The sequence below is a fragment of the Nelumbo lutea genome, chromosome 1 (genome assembly GCF_056320005.1).
Source record: "Nelumbo lutea isolate HS-2025 chromosome 1, American lotus-T2T, whole genome shotgun sequence".
Classification (NCBI taxonomy): Eukaryota; Viridiplantae; Streptophyta; class Magnoliopsida; order Proteales; family Nelumbonaceae; genus Nelumbo; species Nelumbo lutea.
In genome coordinates this window covers 32,436,906-32,460,023 of record NC_142684.1, presented here as the reverse complement: position 1 = coordinate 32,460,023, position 23,118 = coordinate 32,436,906, and the positions used below count along the sequence as shown (strand labels likewise).

The following is a 23,118-nucleotide window of genomic DNA, read 5'->3' as shown; positions in this document are numbered from 1 at the left end:
TCAACCGGCGGGTGCTCTTGTAAAGCTTTATTGCTTAACTTCTCAGAAAATTGTTAATGACTGCATAAATCTTTTTCCTTCCCACGTCTAGAACTTGGTGACTACAGATGGTCTAGGACTTCCTTTTTTTGTGAATTCGTCGATCTTAGGTTTCCCAGACACCTGATGTTTATATGAGCCGGGTTTTCTTTGTATAGTTTTGAAAGGTAAAATCTCACATCCCCCCCTCCGAGGTTTTTTTACATATAAATAAATTTGCGGTGGCCACCCCTCCACTGAGAGTAAACTTTCGGGTTAAAAAGAAAATGGGATCATGAGTTCAATGTCAAAGGCTGGTTTGAAGGGCACATGAGTTCCAATAAATTCCTCACATGCTAATCAACTTATTTTTGTTTGAGTCACTTGAGGGCATTCAAATGGCTGTAGTCTATCTTAAAAGTTCCAGCATTTGCTTGGTTGCTTATTTGGTAATGCTAAATGTGGATCAAGTAGGTAATGAATTGAATTTATTTCTTGTCAAATATAAGGGGGAAAAGGAAAAAGATAACAAGCCAGTAGAAGAGAAAACTGATTCAATAAACTTATATGCATGATTAGTCTTCTTCCTTTGAAACTAAGGGTGTCCAAGGGAAATAGAAAAAGAGCTGGAAATCATACATTTGATAAGGTCCAAGTCTGGTTATACATGGAGCTATCAATTTCCAATGCACAGTTAATGTCGGCTATGGACACATTGATCATGTCTCCTATGTATTTATTTATTTATTTGTTTTCCCTTTTGATTGAATGTTTTTGTTGATGATGAGAAATGTGGTCAAGTATGTGATTAGTTGGAGGTTTTGAACTATATGGGTTGAATGCTTGTGTTGATGGAAACCTTTCCCATTTCCCTATGGAAGTTTGCTATCAACATACTTTCTGATTCTTATATTCCCATTTTCTTAATCTCACCTCTTTATGCCTTGGAACCCAGAGAACATGCACCCTTCTTCCTTCAAGAAAGAATTTTGTGTCAAACCTATTTGCTGGCATGTATGAGTAACTCAAGCAGTCGCAAAAATAATTTTTCCTGGTACAAATTTGTGTACATCTAGGTTTTGGGTTGATTTTGTAGTAGAAGACGGTATTACCTGAAACAATAGTTTTCAGTTAGTAGTTGTCCATACTAGAGCCATAGATAGAAGAACATAATTTCCAAATCTAGAAAAGTTCTCACATTTGATAGTTCTAGAAAACCACATTGATAGGTGCCTACTCTAGTCACATGATAGATGACATAAAATAATGTAATTTTACTAGGATGTCCAGAAACATTTATCATAAATTACTGTTAGATAGCTACAGTAAAATATTGTGATACTCCCAGGACTAACAAATCCTTAGGTGTTATGCATGCAAACTTGTTTTCTAAAGAAAGGTTAAATTCCTGATCTGCTGAGGGTAGTTTTAAATAATTTTTACAATAAACTCACCTTACACAAATAACATGTAGATGGGAAACAACAGTTATGATATAATATTTGAGATTGATGGGAAAAAGGTGCTTAAGTTCAACTAGTTCCCCTCTATTCAATGTTTCACAAGGTGCCAGAGTGATTTAAGATGATGTGGTCCATATGATTTCAACAAGAAAATTGATATGTACTTATAGTGTGCGTCCTGAGTGAAAGTTGTTAGGATGACTGAACCAAGGTTAAAAGTATCAATACGTATTAGTCCATATTGGCCGATATGTATCATGTTGATGGTTTCCCGATACACTCCTATAGGGGTTGTATTGGGTCAGCCACTGGCTCATAGGGTAATCGGGCCTTAAACCAGCCCCTCCAAACTAATTTCAAAAAAAAAAAAAAGCACCAACACAGGGCATATCGGCTCATATTTGATATTTAAAACCTTGGGCTGAACAGGACATGGGTTCAAGTGATGAGAAGATATTGATAAGATGATTTATCAAATCACATGGCTAACGCTCTAATGCTTGACTCGCAGAGACTAGCTTGCCTTGCTGTTAATATGTAGTTGTTCTTTTCATCCAAGAGGCCATCAAAGTATTTGTTTGATCTATAATGAAAGAAATTAATATTTTAACACAATCTCTTGAATTAAAATTGTTGCTAACACTTTAATGCTTGACTTGCAGGGAGTGACGAAGGAATTCAAGATAGCCAAATTTGAATATCCTAAAGGAAGACAGCTACCATTAACAATTGCTTATACTATTAATATGTTAATTGGATATAGTTGGAAAATTTGAAAGTTTTTAAGGTTCTTGTATTGTTAATAACAATTTATTTTTGGATTTTTTAATATAATTAATAATTAAATTACTAAATGCATGTTTTAAGTTACGTTTTTATTTACCAAAGTAAACATGTATCAATTGTCATAGGATTTCGTAGGTATATTACCAAAAATGCTAAAATTAAGTAGACATGTATCAATTGGGGTGGCGGTCTTGACTACCAGCTAATCAGGCTAAGTCGGCGGTCGTGGAAAACCGTCGCTTTAGAAAATTTTGAACCAGTTCGGGCAAAAAGCAAAAGTGGCTGTCTTTGGCACCTAAACTGACGGTCTTGATCTAAGGCGACACCTGCTTAGGCAGCGGGCATTTGACTGCTGGCTTAGGTCTAAGCCGGCAGTTTTGCGACCACCGGCTTAGACCAGAACTGCCGGCGGGCATATCACTTCCTCCTTTTCCCCTTCCTGATTCAGCCACCTAGACAATTCCACAGACTTTTGGAGTATAGATCACCATATCCACCAGCCTTACAATAGAATCTACAGTTTCACCTAACCTCTCTAGAAGTTCGTTTGGAAAATTCAAGGCTTGATCAAAGGCCACAAGGTTAAATGCAAGAATGGGTGGTAGATTGAAACAAAGAAAAACTATAATTCGACATGTTGTAGTGATCTCCAACTCTGCCTTTGCAATCTCCAACTCAGTCCTCGTCCCATCCGACTCGGCCTTCAAGATCTCCAACTCAGTCCTGTAACCACGATAAGAAACCTACTATCTTTCACTTGGTTTACCTGCATGCCACTCATTAAATTAATAAATTTCCTAGTTGACATATATTTTCGGTCCAAGACCGTAGGCCTTGACATTTTTTATTTTTTTTCTAAGTAAAACTAAAATGTTTAACTTTTCTTTGAAAACTATTTGAAAAATAAGAAATATAACAAAAAAATGAAATAAAATACTTGACCAAATAAGAAGTCAAAGAGACAGATTCAAAGTGAATAACAAATTAGAAGAAAATTGGAATTTTATTTCATTTAAATTTGAATGATACAAAGCATACACTGGTTGGATAAATGAAATATGAAAATTGGAAAATGAAATAAATTAATAAAATATACAATATAGTTACAAATTGAAAACAAAAATTATGTTATTAAAAAATATTAAATAAATTAAATAAAATTAAAACAAATTTTACAATAATTTGAAAAAATGCTATACAACTATGCAAAAAATATTGACTTCATCATTTTCTCCTATTGTTCTTGACTTTGATCATCTGCTTTAGGTGAAACATCAGATAAAGTGTCATGCCCTTCTTTGTCTTGTAATCTATCTTCAACAACCAATCAATCTTTAAAGTAGATGTACATCTCTAGACTTTCATCATTCATACAACTTCTTTTGTCGTCTAACACCCTGGTATCTACACTAAAATAAGACTCTGATGGAAATATTAACACCAGAGGGGTTAGTAGATCATGTGCTATGGTGGTTAGAACTGGATAAATTTTTGCATGTTTATTCCACCAGGCTAAAATATCAAAATTATTTTATTCCCTCCGGAGTGAAATAAGAATCACCTAAAGTAGAAAAAAATTGCTTGTAAATAAAAATTAAGTTTAGTAAATGAACTTGTTGAGGCAATGGATTTCTGCCTCTTATTAAATAAAAAAGTCTTTTTCTTCCACTACTGAACTCAAATTCAGAAGTGGAATATGTAGTTGTACAAGTTGTAAAATTTTTATTACTCCCTATTACTTCAGATTCATATAAACTATGCATTTCAAATAATAAACTATTAATTTCTTCTTTTAGACAAAATGAACTATTAATGACAAATAAAACCTTATTTAATCTTAAATCAATAAAAAGTTGACCCATACTAAGTAACGAGTGTCAAACAAAATAGATCAAATTAATTGCCCTATACACCATTACTTATAAAGTAGTATTCACCTCAAAATATGTAGGCCCATAATCTTTCTAATTTAATTTTTTTAATTGAAATAAAAGATTGTTAAATGTGTAGGTTCCATTTTTTTGGTATGAAATAGGTTTTCAATTACAAATTAAACTTTAAGTAACAAACTTAAATTAGACATTTCACATAAATAGTAAATTTCAAACAAAATTATATTTAGGTATGGTAGCCCTATTGTACATACAGGTGTGTCGAACAAAATTTATCAAAATATATAAATAAAAAATATCAAAATACTAACCCCATACTTAATACGGGGTCATTCTCTAGTATATATTGTATAATAATAAAATAATGTGAGACCTGTAATGCTCCACTTTGGCCCGGCCCAGCCTGGCCCGGCTCAGCACATGGTTGGATGTTCTCCATGTGTGTGTGGGGAAAACACTATATGGGGAGCCAATCCGGAATCATTTACAATGGCCTGCATTGCTCCACTTCTGCAGAAAAATTTTGCTCCCTGCAATTGATGGGACCATGGATCTTGAAAAGTTAAAACGAATTAATATATCTCTTTCATTTGTTTCCTTCCACCAAATTTTTCTTGGGCCTTCCCTAAGGCTATGCTTGATTTGAAGCAAAATGTAGGGAAAGGAAGGGAAAGGTAGGGAAGACCTTTACAAATATTGTATTGATTTCCCTATCTTTCCCTTCTTTTCCCTACCTTTTGTTTAGCACCACTCTCATGGTGGAGTTGGGTGGAGTCGCAGGATCAAATCCATGGAACTGCAGTCTCTTCAAAGTATGGTTAGTTGGCTTCACATGCACCCTTCACCCTATAATTCTCTACCTAACATTCCCATGCCTAAAAACATGACTTTGTGTTGCTATTTTGACCAGAGTAATCTTTGTTCCTTCTAACCTTTTCTAAGATCTCCTGTTATGTTTTCCTATTATTTCTATCCACCAAGAATTTGTCACCCAGCAAGTATTCATCACCAATATTCATTTTTCTCATGTTCATCATGCAACATGCCATTCTCTGATGTTTCTATGAATTTTCCTATCAGAGACAAAATCCCCACTTTTGATAATTTACTATGATATTTCTAATGACTCTTCAGCATTTCTAATGTTTTCTAAGATTTAGAATAGTAGTAAGAGCTTGCATTTCTGTGATTGGAAGGGTAAGGTGAGTGCACCCATACCTTGTGCTGAAACTTAATTAATTATAATGGGAGTGACCAGAATCGAACACTAGACTACTTGGTCAAAGTGGATCTGATACCATCTCAAAAAACCATTAAACCTTAAAAGTTTAAGCTGTTAAGTGGGGTCTTTGAATAGGTTTTATTCTCTAACAGTATACAACATTTTAAAATGCACTAACCCTAGGAAATTAATCCCACTCTTGTCATTACTTATCTTAGAAAACTACATCACATATAGTTATATATTTTAGATATATCTAGCCTGATCCTGATGCCTCCTTCATGCCTTCATACTCTTGCTTTTTCTCATATTTTTAATGATCTCCTTGCTGGCCAATGCTATTTGTTTTTATTGATAAAGGGCTTAATTTTTCCAATATTTTAAAGTGGTTTCCAATTATTCCCAAAGTTTCACATGATATGTAATTAAACCATCAAAATATATGCTTCATATCTATGAATTTCCCTAGTTATTTATGTCTCCACTTTATCCCAACAACCGCTAGATGGTGTCCATATGTTTCTTAGGTGTATCTCCATGGGTATAAATATCTTAAAATTATTGTTAATTTTCTAGAACTATTTGTAACACGGATTCCCTTCAACTTTATCTTTAATGAAAACCACTTTTATTGCAATTTGATACTATTTGAACAGATCATAATTAGCCTTTAAGCTATATTTGATTTTGATAGAAAATAAGAGAAATAGAAAGTTTGAGGGAAGTTATTAAGGATTACACAACATTCCTTAAGACTCAGTTTGGAAGGAGTATAAATACAAATATGTACTCGTTCCAAATGGAGCCTAAGCACTTTACCAGAAAGTTTGAGGGCAGTTATTAAGGATTACACAACATTCCTTAAGACTCAGTTTGGAAGGAGTACAAATATAAATATGTATAGTACAAATATATACAAAATAACACAAAATACAAAGTTTTGCGCTCTACATATTTGTATTTGTACTCCTTCCAAATAGAGCCTAAGCACTTTTTTAGAAACTTTTGGGGAGGTTTTTATATTTTGTCCTATAAATTAAGAAAGACATAAACCTCCCTCAGGATTTCCTTTCACAAAAGCCTCCCCTTTTAGTTTTGAAAACAAAAAACGTTACGTCCCTTTTCTTATTATCCTGAATTTGAACTTTTAATAAAAAAAATCCCAAAGTTAAATTGAAAATAGTACTTTACTTTACAAAAACGTTAGGTTTAGTGAAGCTTAGAAGGACAAATCTGATATTTTGAGTTATACTGAAAAATTCCCTAATAAGTTGTACTAGTAATTTCATAACTTTGAAATTAATTTCCATTATTGGGATAGATGAAAAGGAGGTAACAGTAGTTTTTTTTTTTTTTCAAATTATAGAGGAGGCTTTTATTAAAATGAAACCTTGGGAGAAATTACTATGAATGTCAGAAACTTTAGGGGAAGTTTTTATATTTTATCTTATTAATATCTTCTATGAAACCAAACACAGCCTTAATGGTGGAGTGTTTGATGCTTTCAGAATAATGAATGTGAGCTACGTATGTTGGACTTCCCTAGGTAGCTAGGCAGTGGCCAATTTTTACTGCATATAGTTTCTTTGTTTTCATCTCTTTTGATCACCTTTCCCGTGAATACATCTCAGAAAATGCTAAAAAAGATTGCTTTCAAGAACTTGAAAACCAGTTGTCTCATGTTCTCTGATAAAGACTGGAAAGCCATACGCCGACCTCACCTCATTTTTTTTTATTTTTTTCCTGTTAATTTCCTATGGCCCCTATCGAATAAGATGCTAGAATTTGTAAATGGAGATTTTGGTTTGAAGGTTTCTATCGGGCTGGACCCAATGTGTGTAACTTTGTCCTATGAAAAAATTTCTCCAAAGAACATACATTTAATATTTAAATAATAGTAATTTTTTAAAAGCAAAATGAAGGATAAAAATTTCTTAAAAAATACGGACCTTTTGTCCAGGAAGATGCTATATAGGGGTCTAAGTTGGGCGGGTCACAACCTAAGCCTCAACTGATTTAATTGGGGGTGGTCATGAGCCAAATTCTTCACGAGCTATTCGAGCTTAGTTCATGAAAAGCTCGGCTCAGCTTAGTTTCTATCGAGCTCAAGCCTAATAAAGCTCGGTTTGTGAGGCTCGCGAGCCGAGCTCGAATAGCTAGATATATACATACATATGTAGCCCTAGATCCAGCCCACAATTTTGGGGTAAAACTTTGGACTTTCTTATTTTTCAAATTGGATCATGGCTTACCCATTAGGTAGCCCAAACCTAACCCAACCGTATTGTAATATAAAATCGGCTTTTGACTATATACATGCATACATTCATACATTCATATATAGACAAATATTTGCATACATACATGCATATATGCATAAATATATGCATTTACATTAAATTTTAGCGTGGGCCAACATATATTGTATGATTTTTGAAAGATCATGAGATATACTATAAAATAAAAACATGTTTTTCAAATCATAAATTCATAAACATGTTTTCTATTTTTGTTTTAGAAACAAAAAACACATTTACGACCAAGAACATGTTTTCCATGTTTCCATTTTAAGAAAAAAGTTGTTTTCACCCTTTATTCTTTTTAGGGAATGCTTTGTAGACATACTTTTAATTATAATGTTAAAACATTTAGGGGGCATGAATTGTTTTTCTTGTTGCCTGTTCTAAAAAGAAATCAAAATATTTCTTTGAAACAGATTGTTTCTTAAAACAAAAACAAAAAAGAGATGTTTTTGGTTGTGTGGGTGTTTGTTTTGTTTTCAAAATTGAAAGCAAAAACATGTGCTTAAATCCAGTTTCAAAAACTTGTTTTGATTTGATTATTCAACATTATGTTCCATAAATCATATAATTTCTATACTAGAAAATTTGTTTTTGTTTTGAAAACCAATAATTTATTTGCTTCAAAAACATGTATTGCTTTTCAAAACAAAACCAACTTTGTTGAGCATCCTATCCCGTAACACATGGGATAAACCTATGGCATTTTTAAATTTTAAATTATTGTTTATCCTATTGTTATTTTCTGTTGTATCTTATCCAAGAGAGAGTCTCTCTCCTTGTAAACTTCTAACTTTTGTAACAAATTATAAATACATTCTAATGGATCACTCAAAGAGTCTCTCTCCTTGTAAACTTCAACATGTGTTCGTTCATGGTATTAGAGCCAGCAACCTAGCACACCATGTCGAGCTTCACCCAGTCGGACAATTCTCCTTTTCCAGCAAACCCGAACCCTCAATCCTCTCCTATCATTCCCAATAGAAATCTCTCCACCTTAATTTCCATCAAGATGGATGGGAAAAATTATGTCCTCTTGGAGATTTCACATTGAACCAGTATCTTCAGATCCAGACTCAACGGATACATCGATGGAACCTTCGAATGCCCTCCTCAACCATTTGAAAATAATTTGGTTGAAGTCTACACCTACACTAATTGGGTGAAGCAAGATAAAATGCTCATGGGGTGGATTCTTTCCACCCTTACTGAACCTGTTATTGCTCAGTTGGTGGGATGCAGATCGTCTTGTGAGGTGTGGCGCACACTGGAGAGACTCTATGCCTCTAGATCTCGAACTCACATCCTTCAACTCAAGAACCAGCTTCTTGCCTTGAAGAAAGAAGGAGATTCCATGGAGATCTATCTCCAGAAAATCAAGACTATTCCGAACAACCTCTCGGTAGTCGGATCACCGCTATCTACTTCGGATATGGTCCACTATACCCTCAATGGTGTAGGGGCCGATTATGATGTATTTGTTACCTCCGTACAAACCCGTCCTAATGAAATTTTCTTTGATGATTTAAAGGTTCTTCTGATCAACCAGGAACTTTGGATAGAGTCTAGACTTATTGCAGCTTCAATCCCACCTTCGGCCAACTATTCAACCAAGGGTTCTGTCAAAAACCTCAAGTACATTGACAAGGATGGCAAAGACAAAGAGTCAACAAACAAGTCAAAATATGCCAACAATCCTTGCCAAATTTGTGGAGGCCAAATCATTCAGCTTTTTGGTGTCGGAACTGATACAACAAGGAATTCAGGCCTTGCTCCAAGGAGCCCAACAGTGCTCCCGCGGCTCATACAATTTCAGTTCCTAATGGCACCCAATTCGAAGACTATTGGTACCCGAACTCCAGAGCAACCAATCACATCACTTCTAAACTGGAGAAGCTGCAAGTTCACTCCCAATATGATGGACCTGATCAGGTCACAATCGATAATGGTGAAGGTTTGGACATCTCACACATTGGCTCTTCTATTGTTTCTTTCAAATCTCGGAATTTATCTATGAATAATATTCTCCATGTTCCTTCGATTAGAAAGAATCTTCTCTTTGTTGCTCAATTTACCAGAGATAATGATGTCTATTTTGAATTCCATCCCTCCTCTTGCACTATTAAGGATCGACGGATGGGTGCTCTCCTTCTACACGAAACACTTAGAGATGGCCTCTACAACCTTCACTTACCAATAAATAAGGCTGCTCCAGTCACTAATAAGGTTTCAACAACCAAACCATCTGCATAAATAGGAGTTCGGATCTCTCTAGATGTTTGGCACAATCGACTTGATCACCCATCGCCAACAACTGTTTGCAAGATAGTCTGTGACTCTGATCTTCCAGCCTCCACCAAGCAGTTGTTATTCTACTCGTCCTATCCACACGGGAAGAGCCATGAACTGTTCTTGCCGCCATCATCTACCACATTCTCACAACCATTGGAGCTTGTAGTTTCAGATCTCTAGGGACCTTGTCCTGTTCCATCTGTCAAGGGTAACAAATACTACATTTCTTTTATGGATTGTTTTAGTAGATATATTTGGATTTTTCCACTATTTGCTAAATCTGATGCTTTGACAACTTTCATCTCCTTTAAGAAGAATGTTGAAAACTTCCTGGGTTTCCAATTAAATGTCTTCAAACTAACAATGGCAAGGAATTCATTGCTTTCAAATCATATCTCACTCAAGAAGGTGTTTCACATCGTTTCTCCTGTCCACATGTTGCTGCCTAAAATGGCAAAATTGAGCGTAAACATTGACAATTTGTTGAAATGGGCTTAACTCTCATGCACCACGCATCTATGCCACGTGGTTATTGGTTTGATGCCTTTGAAACGACATGTTTTCTGTTAAATTGGCTACCCTCTTGGGTTCTTGCTGGAAAATCTCCATTTACAACTTTGTTTGGCAAACCGGTGGATTAGCTATTTCTCAAAACTTCTGGCTACTTATGCTTCCCTCATCTTCGTCGTTACAACTCCAACAAGATGGAGTATCACACCAAGGCCTGCGTATTTCTTGGCTATAGCTCCATGCACAAAGGCTATAAGTGTCTGGACACAAGCACTGGTCGTTGCTACATTATTGTTCATGTTATATTTAATGAACAATCTTTTCCCTTTCCTTAGGTGGGTGCTTCTTCTCCGCATGCGTTGCCTTCTCCAACACAATGCAGCACTTCTCTTCCTCCCATTTTGGTGTCCATCACTCCCTCAAAGCCATCAATCTGCTCCACCTCTTCGTTCTGGTGCTGATTCCCTCCTTCTCGCACCTGCTGCCGTCTCACCGGAACCTACTACTTCAATTGGCAGTCCCTCCACCTCAGCTATGTTGCCACCTACACAATCTCTTGTTGATGTTGAGCAAAGCCCATCCGCCACCACCATTGCCATCAGCAATGTTCATCCCATGGTCACCTGCGACAAGCAAAGCATCTTTCGACCTAATAAGAAGTACTCTCTTCTCGCATCTCGCTATCCTCTTCAAGCGGCTGAACCATCTTTTTTCACTAAAGCTAATCGTCATCGACAGTGGCATGCTGCTATGCGTGATGAATTTGATGCTCTACTTCACAATGCCACCTGGGATCTTGTGACTCCTAAATCACACTCCAACATTATTGGGTGCAAGTGGGTTTTTTGCATCAAAAGGAAACCCAATGGATCCATTGACAGATTTAAGGCACACCTTGTGGCCAAAGACTACAATCAACGTGAAGGGTTTGACTATACTAAAACCTTTAATCCGATTATCAAACCCATGATCATTTGGGTTGTTTTTATGTTGATTTTACAATACGTCTGTAAAATAAATATTAGAAAAGGGGGAATAGAAGACCATGGTTTTTAAAACTTACCCGGAGATCGAACCAGTCAAGGGTTCGGTTACCGGGTCGAATGGCTCAACCATTTGAACCGAATGTTCAGCTTGTTCTGATAAAAAATAAAAAATAAATTAAAAAAATAAAAATCGGTCAAAACCGTTCGAACGGTCAACCACTCAATTCAGCAGTTCACTGACCAAAATCAATGGTTTTAGAGAAAAATCCAATTTTTGGGGAAAATGGAACTGATCAACTAACAGGTTCCCGGTTTTCCGGTCCAACTGTCCGGTCCGGTCCAATTTTGAAAACCATGTAAAAGACTATGTATGCACAGCGGAAATAGATAGAACATACTTAGACATCAGATGTACCGCCTTATTTCAATTTAGATATCCATTGAACTGAGCAGTGAGGGAACTGATGAATGATATGTCAAAACTGTCATTTAATTGAGACTTAGAAACTCTTCATTTCCAATTTTTCATGGTCTAATCATGTCTGGTCCTAGTCTCATAGCACTTTCCTCGATTAAAATATTCAAACTATGCAGATAATCTATGTAATGGAATTAACCTTATTGTTAAAAACAACTTCATTATATTGCTGTAATAACAAATATGACAGAAAGCAATTGCAACCCATGAAAAATATATTTATTCTCTTCATTTTCATATTTACTCATAAATCATAACACAACGTATATAAGAAATCAATCACAGAATTAACCAAAATTAATGATGATCAAACAGAATTCCAAAGAGTAAAAAAGAATGGCTCTAGCCACCTCACAATAATAAAGAAATTTTAATGGTTTCATCATCCATTCCACCTGCACAAAGGACAGATTGGTTCATCAATAATACCTCTTCTGCACAAGAAATGATCTAGAACCCACAAACCGTTTACGAACCCTCGCTCTATAAGAATAATTTATATCGAGGTGGAATCTTAACTTTCAAATTCTATTAATAAGAGGTGGACAAAAGAGCAAAACCACATTATTTTTACTCTCTTTAACACAAAATTGCTTGATAGAAAAGGCCCCATTAGAAGTTAATATCCAAAGGGCTTTTATCTTAATTTCATTGAGTAAATATATGAGTATTAATAAGCAAGAAATACCACATTATTTTCCCTTAAGGACTTTATCTTAAAATTCTTCGTGTTGTTGGGATTAAAACCCCTTGTTAATAGTGTGTATAGATCAGTAATAAAAATAGCAAAGGAAAAACCTCAGGCAAATAGTTAAACACTCCAAGAGTAAAATACACTTGAACTTTTAACGTGAAAAGTCTCTCCAATGTCCAGAAAAAACCACGGGGCATTAACTCCGAAAATTTCCAGTATCAACAAGAATAATGGGGTTACAATTTCTCTAATTCTAACAAAAGGATAACAACTTCAAGAGACAAGAACTTCTCTTAGATACACAAAAGCAGTCATCAAACAAAATATAACAAAGATCTTACCAAATCAAGTTATGAAAGCCTTTTCCAAGCCACTATTGAAGAGTCAAGAAGGTTGGATCTCTTCTTGTTCTTCTTCTGTGAAAGAGGATTAGTTTTCCTCACTCTTCTCTTCTTTTCTTTTCTCCCAAAAGAGGATACCAACATGTTTACAAATTCCAAGAGACTCTTCACTCCAATACAAGTGAGAACTATAGAGAAAGCCAAAGGATAATAAAAAGTAGGTCCCACCATCTACTAGCATGGAACTAAAACAAGAAATTTTGTCTCTTTCTGACTAATGAAAGAATACCAAGAGTACTGTCAAATTTTATTTTATCTTTTCTTTTAACTTTTTCAAGTTAATCAAATGTTGGGCAAGAAATCTTAACACATGGGTGGGTTCCACCTCCACATAAGAAAGGAAACCTAACAAATCTCCCCTTCCTGACTCATGAGGAGTGTGTGACTTCCAAGCATGTGGTAGTCCTATAAAGATCATGCTTTTTCCTTGGGCAAATGCCTTAGTCATCAAATTCGAACCATTCTTGTTAGTATAAATCTTTTCAAGTTGCAATAGCTTTTGCTCCAACACATCTCTAATCTAATGATATCTCACATCAATGTGTTTAGTTAGAACGAAAGTTGGAATTCTTGCTTAAGTGGATGGTGTACTTTGACTATCACAATGAACAACATACATATCTTGCTTCAAACCAAGTTCCTGTAAAACCTCATCATCTATAACATTTCCTTACAAGTTTAGTCATTGGAATATATTAAACTTTTGTGGCAAATAATGCAACGCATTTTTGCAATTTAGAATGTCATGAGATTGCTCCCCTTGCAAAGGTAAATTGGTAACACAATGTGGATTTTCTAAAATCAACATCCCCCACCATGTTTGCATTTGTAAAGCCTTCCAACATAGATTTACCATCTCTAAAACTTAAACACACTTTGGAAGAACTCCAGAAATACATGAAAATCCATTTCATTTGCACCTTATGTTCTTTTCCACGACCCAAGCGTGCTACGGGCCAAGTCATTGGCCAGGCTAGGCCACGAACTAGGCCCTGGCCAATGACTTGGCTAATTCATGTTTTTTAAAAATTATGAAAAAAAAATAATGACAAATTTAAAATAAATTAAAATAAATAGACCAAAAAATTATAAAAAAATCTTAAAATTTTATATTATATGAATTTTGATGTATAGAATTGAAAATAAAATTATATATATATATATATATATATATATATATTAATTATTATTGGGCCATAAACCAGGCTAAGTCATGTTTTTATAAATTAAAAAATAGATAAAAATTTAAAAAGGATCTTAAAATTTTATTTATATGAATTTTGATGTGTACAATTGTTTATATATGCAATAATAAAATGAAATAATGTAATAAAATTATATATATTAATATATTATATAATTATTGTATGTAATATACGGCCCGAGCCCAACTCGGGCTAGTCTGTGAGCCATGTCTTATGCCAGGCCGGGCCACGAATTGAGCTAAGCCATGTTTTTAAAAAATTTTGAAAAAAAAAATAATGAAATTTTTAACATAAATTAAAAAAAAAACAAAAAAATAAAGAAGATCTTAAAATTTTATTTTAGCTAGAGCTCGCATGGGCCCATGCTGTGTCACAGGCAAGGCTGGTTCACAGGCTGAGTCTTAAGCCAAGCCGAGCTAAGCCTATTCATGAGCTCGGTAGCCCAGTAGTTCAGTCCGACCCATTAAAAATGGTAAATTAATTAATTAAATAATCACTTAATTCCGGCATCCTCTACCCCCACTCCATTTTTTTTGGGGATCATAAAGGTAGTCTCGATCAATCCACTAAGAAAGCCAAAGATGATTGAAAACAGAAAGAATCAAAGAACAAAATATGAACCTCTAATTAGTAAATCAAACAAAGTTGATCGTTAACTTGAGAATGACCTTTGCCATTAAGAAATTGACGACGTTGAAAATGTTTTGGGTATCAGGGCATGTATCCCATGTTAAATTGTCTTAGTTTTTTTGGTAAGCCTCTCATTTTTGTCCAAAAAAGAATTGAACAACACTTAACATTTGGTCTATCACAAATGTCCAAAACATGGAGTGGTTTGTAACAAGTGTCCAAACCAGGCTTTTTTTTTTAATTTTATATTAGCGGAGGGGACCCTGCATTGCAAGGGCTCACTTATAAACTATCAGGCTCGAGCTCAATTTGAATTAGAGACTTGAGCTCTGCTTGAGTCAAAAGCTTGAAAGTTTGAGCTCGGCTACCTTTGATTGTAGGTCTCTCAAGCAGCCGATGTGCCGAGCCGAGGTTTCCCTTTAATTGCTGAGATGCCAAACCGAGGTCTTCCTCAGCTGTTGAGTGTCGAGTTGAGGTTTCCCTAGCAGATGAGGTGTCGAGCTAAGGTCTCCCTTAGTTGACAAAGTGTTGAGCTGAGGTCTCCCTCAATTGTCGAGGTATTGAGCCAAGATCTCCCTCAGTGATTGAGGTGTTGAGCCGAGATCTCCCTCAGTGGTTGAAGTTTCGTCTAGCTCAAGCTTGATTTGAATTAGAGACTTGAGCTTGAGCTCGGAAGTTTGAACTCGGCTCAACTCAAACTCGACTACCTTTGATTGCAGGTCCCCTAGCAATCGAGATGCTGAACTGAGGTCTCCCTCAGTTGGAGGTGTAATTTATAAGGAGAGAGAGATGACATTGTTATAATTTGTAAGAAAGAGAGAGAAAGAGAGAGTGGCATTCTTGTAATTTGAAAGAAAAAAAAACAAGAGAGAGGGTAGGAAAGAGTAGCACTCTTGTAATTTCTAAGAAAAAGGCAAAAAAATACTATTAGATTCCATTTCTCTCATCCTCATGCCTTCTTACGTACACATTTCAACTTAATATATTTACTAGCAGAGGGAGCCCTACGTTGCAGGGTTCCACTCACAAACTATTAGGCTTGAACTCGATTCAAATTAGAGACTTGAGCTCGAGCTCAAGCTCGTTTCGAATCAAAGGCTCAGAAGTTTGAGCTTGGCTACCTTTGATTGCAGGTCTCTCAAGCAGCCGATGTCTCCCTCAATTACCGAGGTGCCAAATTGAGGTCTCCCTCAGCTACTAAAGTGTTGAGCTAAGGGTTCCCTAGAAGGCAAGGTGTCGAGCTAAGATCTCCCTTAGTTGACAAGGTATCGAGCTGAGGTATTCCTCAGTTGTCGAGGTACTAAGCCGAGATCTCCCTTAGTGACTGAGGTGCCGAACCGAGGTCTCCCTCAATAGTTGAAGTGTCATCTGGCTCAAGCTCGATTCAAATTAGAGACTTGAGCTCGAGCTCAAGCTCGGCTTGAGTCAAAAGCTCAGAAGTCAAGCCTGGCTACTTTCGATTGCAGGTCTCTCAAGCAACTAAGGTGCCAAGCCAAGGTCTCCCTTAATGGCCGAGGTGCCAAATCGAGGTCTTCCTCAGCTGTTGAAGTGTTGAGCTTAAGTTTTCCTTGCAGGTAAGGTCTCCCTTAGTTGGAAAGAGAGTGGAATTCTTGTAATTTATAAGGAGAGAGAGAGATGAGAGGAGAAAGAGAGAGAGAGAGATGGCATTCTTGTAATTTATAAGAAAAAGAGAGAGAGAGAGTTGGTAGGAAAGAGAGTGGCATTCTTGTAATTTGAAAGAAAAAAAGGCAAAAGAGAGAGAGTTGGTAGATTGGTGATGAGGGGCATTTTGGTTGCCCTACGTAATTATTGACACATGGACGCTGGTGATAACGTAGCGTCCAGCATAGCAGAGCAGCTTGCCAAACGGACACGTGGCAGTCAGCATCAAGTATGCTGTCAAGCTAGAGCAAGCTTGGCCCACAGCATCCAACATAGTTGAGCAGCTCACCAAAGTGACACATGGCAGTCAGTATTAGGGACACGGTCAAGCTAGAGCGAGCTCAGTCTACAGCATCCAGCATAGCTGAGCAGCTCGCAAAAGTGACATGTGGTAGTCAGCATTAGGTACGTGGCAGAGCTCGCCCCACTAGCTCGCCTGAAAAAGTCCTGCGAACAATGCTTGCATAAGCATCGTAACTATAATCGTAAAAACAACTTGCCAAGTTGACTGCTACAAGACCCGCAAGTGACCTATAACTGCCGCACAAACCTAAAAATTGACACCTTAATGCGCTTAAAAATAAGGAAACAACTCCATAAAGAGCTCAAGACAGTTACCTGAGTCCAAGAGCCTATATAAGACGTCAAGATCCACCCAGAAAGGTATGCACACTGACACTCTCAAGCTCCCTTACATTCTTAGAGATTACTCCTACACATTCGTTGACTTAAGCATCGGAGTGCCCTCTCCAGAAAGGTATGCACATTGGGACTCCGACTTGTACCAGATTGGACCTAAGTGCAAGTGGGAGCTGTTAGACAGTTTTTGTATGCCCTTAGCTTCAATCAGAATAATGTACATTATGAGTTTATTGTAAATGAATTAAGTACATATTTGATTCATGTTCTTGGGGTGTGTTTCTGTGTAATACCCTTAAATTGGACACTTAATGAGAATCGTGTTAGTTTAGAATGTTCACAACCAGTGGGTCAGTCTAGGGAGACCTATCCTGATAAGGCTGACACTGATGTGCCACCAAGTCGGTTGGGGTGGTCTGTCTCAGCCGCTAGGGTGAGACCCAAGGCACATGCAGTGTAAGATTAATTGAATCTTTAAATCGGACCAGATTTCCAGTATTGCCCTAGACCTTGGAAATTAATGGGCAAAACTGGAAAGTTACACCCGACCCCTAGACTCGATTATGATACTGCACTAGGTCTCGGATTGGACTATCTTTGATGTACCAATCAGTGAGATCCTTAGCGGGAGTTAAAACCTAGGTATGTTGGGACAGTCTGAGAATTCATCTGAGTGGGTGATCATAGTGACAGGATCAGCCCCTTTGTCGGACAAAGGTAATGATCGGGGATGCACTCTAATTGATGGAAACCAAGACTACTGGTATCCGATTTCAATCGTTGAGATTTGTTTTACAAAATATATTTTATATGAGATATAAAAGTATATATATTATGGTTTCCAAAATGTTTGCAAAAGGTTTTAATTCTCGAGATCCATGTAAGTAGAGAGTGCAACACTGTTCCTGGGTAATACCTGATGGGTTAATCTTGCATCTGCCCACAGTCCCTGGGTGTTACAAGGTGGCTTGGCCCAGGGACCACTTAAGGTAAGTGTTGGGCCCATACAGCCCATGTGATGGGTTTCAGGGGTGCACTGCCCATAACAGTGTATTCGGCCAAGCCTTGTAACAAAGGCTGGGCTGAACCCATGTGGCTGATGTGTAGATCAATGTTTGGGTCCCATGCCATACAAGGAAGCCCAACTGGGCAGCAGTTAGGAAGGCTAAGTGAGCACATAACCTTAATGGGCCTAAAGCCCATTTCGAACTGGGCTAATTTAATCAGTTAAATAAGGGCTGAATTCTGAGATTGAATTAGCATATAGGATTGGGTCTTAACTCTATCCACTCAGAGAGTTTAGATCTGAATGTGATTCAGATCTAGAAACCTCCTAATGAGATTAGGAGTAGGCTGATCCAATCTGCAGATAAGATAAGGGTTTACCCTTATCATTTAAAGGGAAGTCTGATCTAAACATGATTTGGATCAGCAACTCCTAATGGGATTAGGATTTGATCCCTTTAAGGCTATAAAAGGAGGAGGGGGCGGCAGCCTTTAGACACACAACACAAGTCCTTCACTTGTCTTCATAGCTGAAATCACAGAAGAGAGAATTCAGCACATCTATGAAAATTCTCTCTTGCCGCCTCCTTCCTGCCACTGCCACACCTACCAGTTCGATCTCCAGTTTAGTGGGAGAAATCAAGATTCGATCTTGACATCAATTCCTTGTGAAGGGACTACTAGGAAGTTGTGCTCACGTGCCATCCTGTTATTTCTTACGAAGGATTAGGTTCTTGGAGAGAACACTGCTGATTCTGTTCCATCCTACACTGCATCTTCAGTGGGAGCAGTCTTTGGATCCTTCCTTGGGCGTGAACACTTTCGTTGGGAGAGATTATTTTTCCGTATCATGTATAATCCTCTCCTACTGCTTTTGTTCAGATCTGATTCAATTCATGATTCAAGATTGATCCTTGAAAAATATGATTTTTCTAAAATAGGGAATGTGATTCCGAGTTGAGGGGAGAGAAATTTTTGAAATTCGCCCACCTTATTCCACAAGATTTGGGCATCTATATGATGGATCTTTCACTCCCTTCAGCATCAACAAGCTCAACCTCAACAACATCAACAACAATAGTAGTATCAACAGCAATGACAACAGTAGTATCAGCAACACCTGCAGCAGCAACAGTAGCATCAATTCTAGTAGTAGCGGCAATAGCTCCCACAACGACAATAGCAGTGTCAGCAGTAGCAGTAGTACCATCAACAACGTCCCATGGTACCAGATCAACCAACTTCGCGAGACGGTCAGTAGGTACCATGTGGCAGCCAACTTTGCAACAGTCATCAGAAACCTCTTAACAACCAACAATTCCCTTTACACAATAATAACTTGAGTCTCAGACCCACCTCGCCCACGAGAGTGCAACCAGATTTAGGCCTTAGACAGGGAAGATGCGGCAATCTAGAATGAGCAGGTACCCATTGAAAGCCAAGCAGAGGCTCCTATTGAGTTTAATCCATTTAGCTCCACTAAATGTACTAAAAGGAAGAAACAAGCGCTAAGCTCTCACCTTCTAGAAAGCTGAGTTTTCACCTTTTAATTTCTGAGCAACATCAACAATGAGGAATCAATCACTAATGGGCAAGAAAATCCATGATGAACCTTGAGAACCCCCCCTATGACAATCAAATGTAGACAAGGAAGAACAATCAGCGGCAAAACAATTAGTAGTAGAACAACCTGAACAACCAACCTTCCATTAGCAACACGGCCCTCGATAACAACCAACTACCGTGGAGAGCCGAGCTATGGCTCCTATTAGAACTAAGTTCGCCAGCTCATCCGTGGGGACCAAGAAAAGGCGTAGAAGGCATACTCACTGTGCTAAAAACAAAAGAAAAAAAAAAGTCAGCCCGCTCTGACCAGGGAAGCATCAAGAGGTAAAGCAAACAACATGGAAGGGAGAAGCAACAACGAGAAAAAGAAGAGAAGTAAATCTCAAAGAAAAAGTAGGTCACCTCGGAGCAGGTGCAACAGCTCATCACAAAGAGAAGCAGGTCGCCTTGGAGCAGGCGCAATAGCTCATCACAAAGAAAAAAGTTGGTCACCTTGGAGCAGGCGCAATAACTCATCACAATGAGAAGAAGGTCGCCTCGGAGCAGGTGCAATAGCTTGTTATGAAGAAAAAGTAGGTCACCTCGGAGCAGGCGCAACAACTCATCACAAAGAGAAGCAAGTCACCTTGGAGCAAGCACAACAGCTCATCACGAAGAAAAAGCAAGTCGCCTCGAAGCAGACACAACAACTCATCACAAAGAGAAGCAGGCCACCAAGGAGTAGGCGCAACAGTTTGTCATATAGAGAAGCAAGTCGCCTCGGAGCAAGCGCAACAGTTCATCACAAAGAGAAGTAGGTCGTCTCAGAGCAAGCGCAACAGCTCGCCACAAAGAAAAAGCAGCTCACCACCTCGGGAAGACTCACCAAATGGGCAATCGAGCTCAGTGAATATGATATCCGGTTCGAATCGCGTGCAACTATAAAAGCGCAAGTCCAAGAAGATTTCATTGCGGAGTGTACCTACAGCTCGCCATCACTCGGATAGATAGATCCAAAAGCGGAAGCCTCATCCAGTGCAGTGCCTCCTCCTCGAGAGACAGCAAGTTGGGACAAGGAGCACTGGATACTTCACGTAGACGGATCTTCCCACTAGGGCAGAAGCGGAGCTGGGTTGATGCTATATGGACCTTGCGTTACAAAGCTGTAGTACGGGCTTCGGTTCTAGTTCCAACAAACAACTCGCTATGTAATAGTAGGCGAGCAGCTCTACAGAATATATTACGACAAATAGGCCACTACGTGATAGTAGGTGAGCAGCACTACAGATGATATTACTACAATTAGCCCGCTACGTGATAGTAAGTGAGCAGCTCTACAGAAGATATTACGATAAACAACTCACTACATGATAGTAGGTGAACAACTCTACAGAATATATTTCATAGAGCCAAATTGGATAGATCCAACCTTTGACAAAGCATATCGCCAAGAGAATGAAACACAAGTTGGCTCATAGAACAGCAAGTAGCTCGCTATGTGATAGTAGGTGAGCATCTCTTACACTACCATATCTACAATGCCTACGCCGAACTAATAAAGCAAACCAGCTGGATCAATTACCCTTTTTGAGAGTTTCTCTCTTTGCCAAGCTAATGCTAGCTCGAGAGTGGGGGGCAATTGATGAGGGGTAATTTGGTTCTCTAAATCGTTCAATGACATATGGCTTCCGGATGACACCTTAGCGCCAAGTCAAAAAACTAGCTCAGTGAAATTAGCTCAGAGCATCTCAACCAAACCGATTGCTACCCAGATACCCACCTTCTCTTTTTATAGCTTGCTTCAGCTCAGATACCCAGCTCGTAGCTTGTCCATGCGGCTCGTCCACACAACTCAGCCCAGCCCGATTGCTACCAGTCAGAGTCCGAGTCACAGCACATGAGGGAGCATCTAGATTGTGCATCATCTATTGGTGGGCCTATTTTGTACTTCATCATGTGGCATTCTTGTAATTTCTATGAAAATAGACAAAAAACACTATTAGATTCCATTTGCCTCATACACATTTAAGCTTAATATATTTATATAGATAGATATAGATGCACACTCTTTCTTAGTGTATATACTCGATATAACATCTTACTTGAAGGGAAAAATTGGTAACAAAATCAGGGTGTTTGACGATTCTCATTTTTATTAGTGGTCATAGACTTTTAACAACGCAAAATGTATTTTGATATGCAAAAGTATTCTTTGCGGGTGATCTTTTGGGTTGGACAAAGTAATGTAGGTGTATCCCTATCTTTACAAATGGATGTTTGTAAAGATTAAAAAGATAGGTGTATCCCTATCTTTACATATAGATGCCTTTGGATAACAGTGCTGCGGTTTCTCTTAACAATAATGCTGTGGGACCAATTATTGTTCAACACCAGCCAAAAATACAAATGAGAGATCGAGTGGTTGTGGGTTACATGCACTTTTAGCTATTGTGGAGCAAAACAATTGGCCACACCCAATAAGCAGCTATCAAATACAATTAATACATTCTTCCTTGAAAACACCGATCTTTTGTTGGACACTTATCACCATGGTTTTCAAAACCGGACTGGACCGGACGATCAGACCAGAAAAACTGAGAACTGGTGATCGATTATGTTTTTCCCTAAAATTGGATTTTTCCCAAAAATTGTTGATTTTGGTCAACAAACCATTGACCAAAGCAATTAATCATTCGAATCATTCAAACGGTTTTGACAATTTTTATTTATTTTTTTTTTTTTTTGTCAGAACGGGCCGACTGTTCGATCTAGGAACCAGACCCCTGACCGGATCGATCTCCGAGTTGATTTTAAAAACCTTGTTTATCACAAACTGAATGGAAGTGCAGATAAGTGCAGCAAATCTAAAGTTCTAGATTCATTTTTAAGAGGGTGGATTGGATTAGTTGAACGCTTTAGCTGTTCAGCGGGCTGTGGAACCAATGATGAGGTTCCACGCCAATAATAAATTCATGGGACCCACTGTAAAAGATGTGGGCCCTATGTATTTCATATTGGTGTGGAACCTTATTATTGGCTGTGGGTGGCAATTTCTACCCTACCTTCCCGAATGTGGTGGGTTTTTTTACTTAAAGAATGGAGTTTGGAGTGGGGGTTGGTGTTGGGATTCTACAACCCATACAGGTACTGGTAGGGTATAGTATTAGGTTAAACCAGAGCTTCCCTAACTCTCACATTGTTGAAAGCATATGAACTTTATGTATTAGGTTTTGAATTTAAAAATATTTTGAATCTTATGTGAATGATAATTAATAGTTTATGTATATTTTAGATGTCTTAATCAAATAATTGAAAATTCTATTGTTTGTTTATGTTATTTTACTTATTTAGTGCTTATATACAAATATAACAAGAAATAAAAAGAAATTA

The 23,118-nt window shown here is 37.7% G+C and overlaps 1 long non-coding RNA gene across 1 annotated transcript in view; it reads right to left on the bottom strand.

Moving 5' to 3' along the window:
- Positions 1–13,118, bottom strand: part of LOC148874191 (uncharacterized) — a 30,343-nt gene extending 17,225 nt beyond the window's left edge. The window contains exons 1-2 of the long non-coding RNA XR_016102903.1: positions 12,983–13,118; positions 952–1,130 (exon numbers count right to left, since the gene is read on the bottom strand). This is a non-coding gene — a long non-coding RNA (uncharacterized LOC148874191). The remainder of the gene's footprint in view (positions 1–951; positions 1,131–12,982) is intronic.
- Between the last annotated feature and the right edge of the window lie 10,000 nt (positions 13,119–23,118).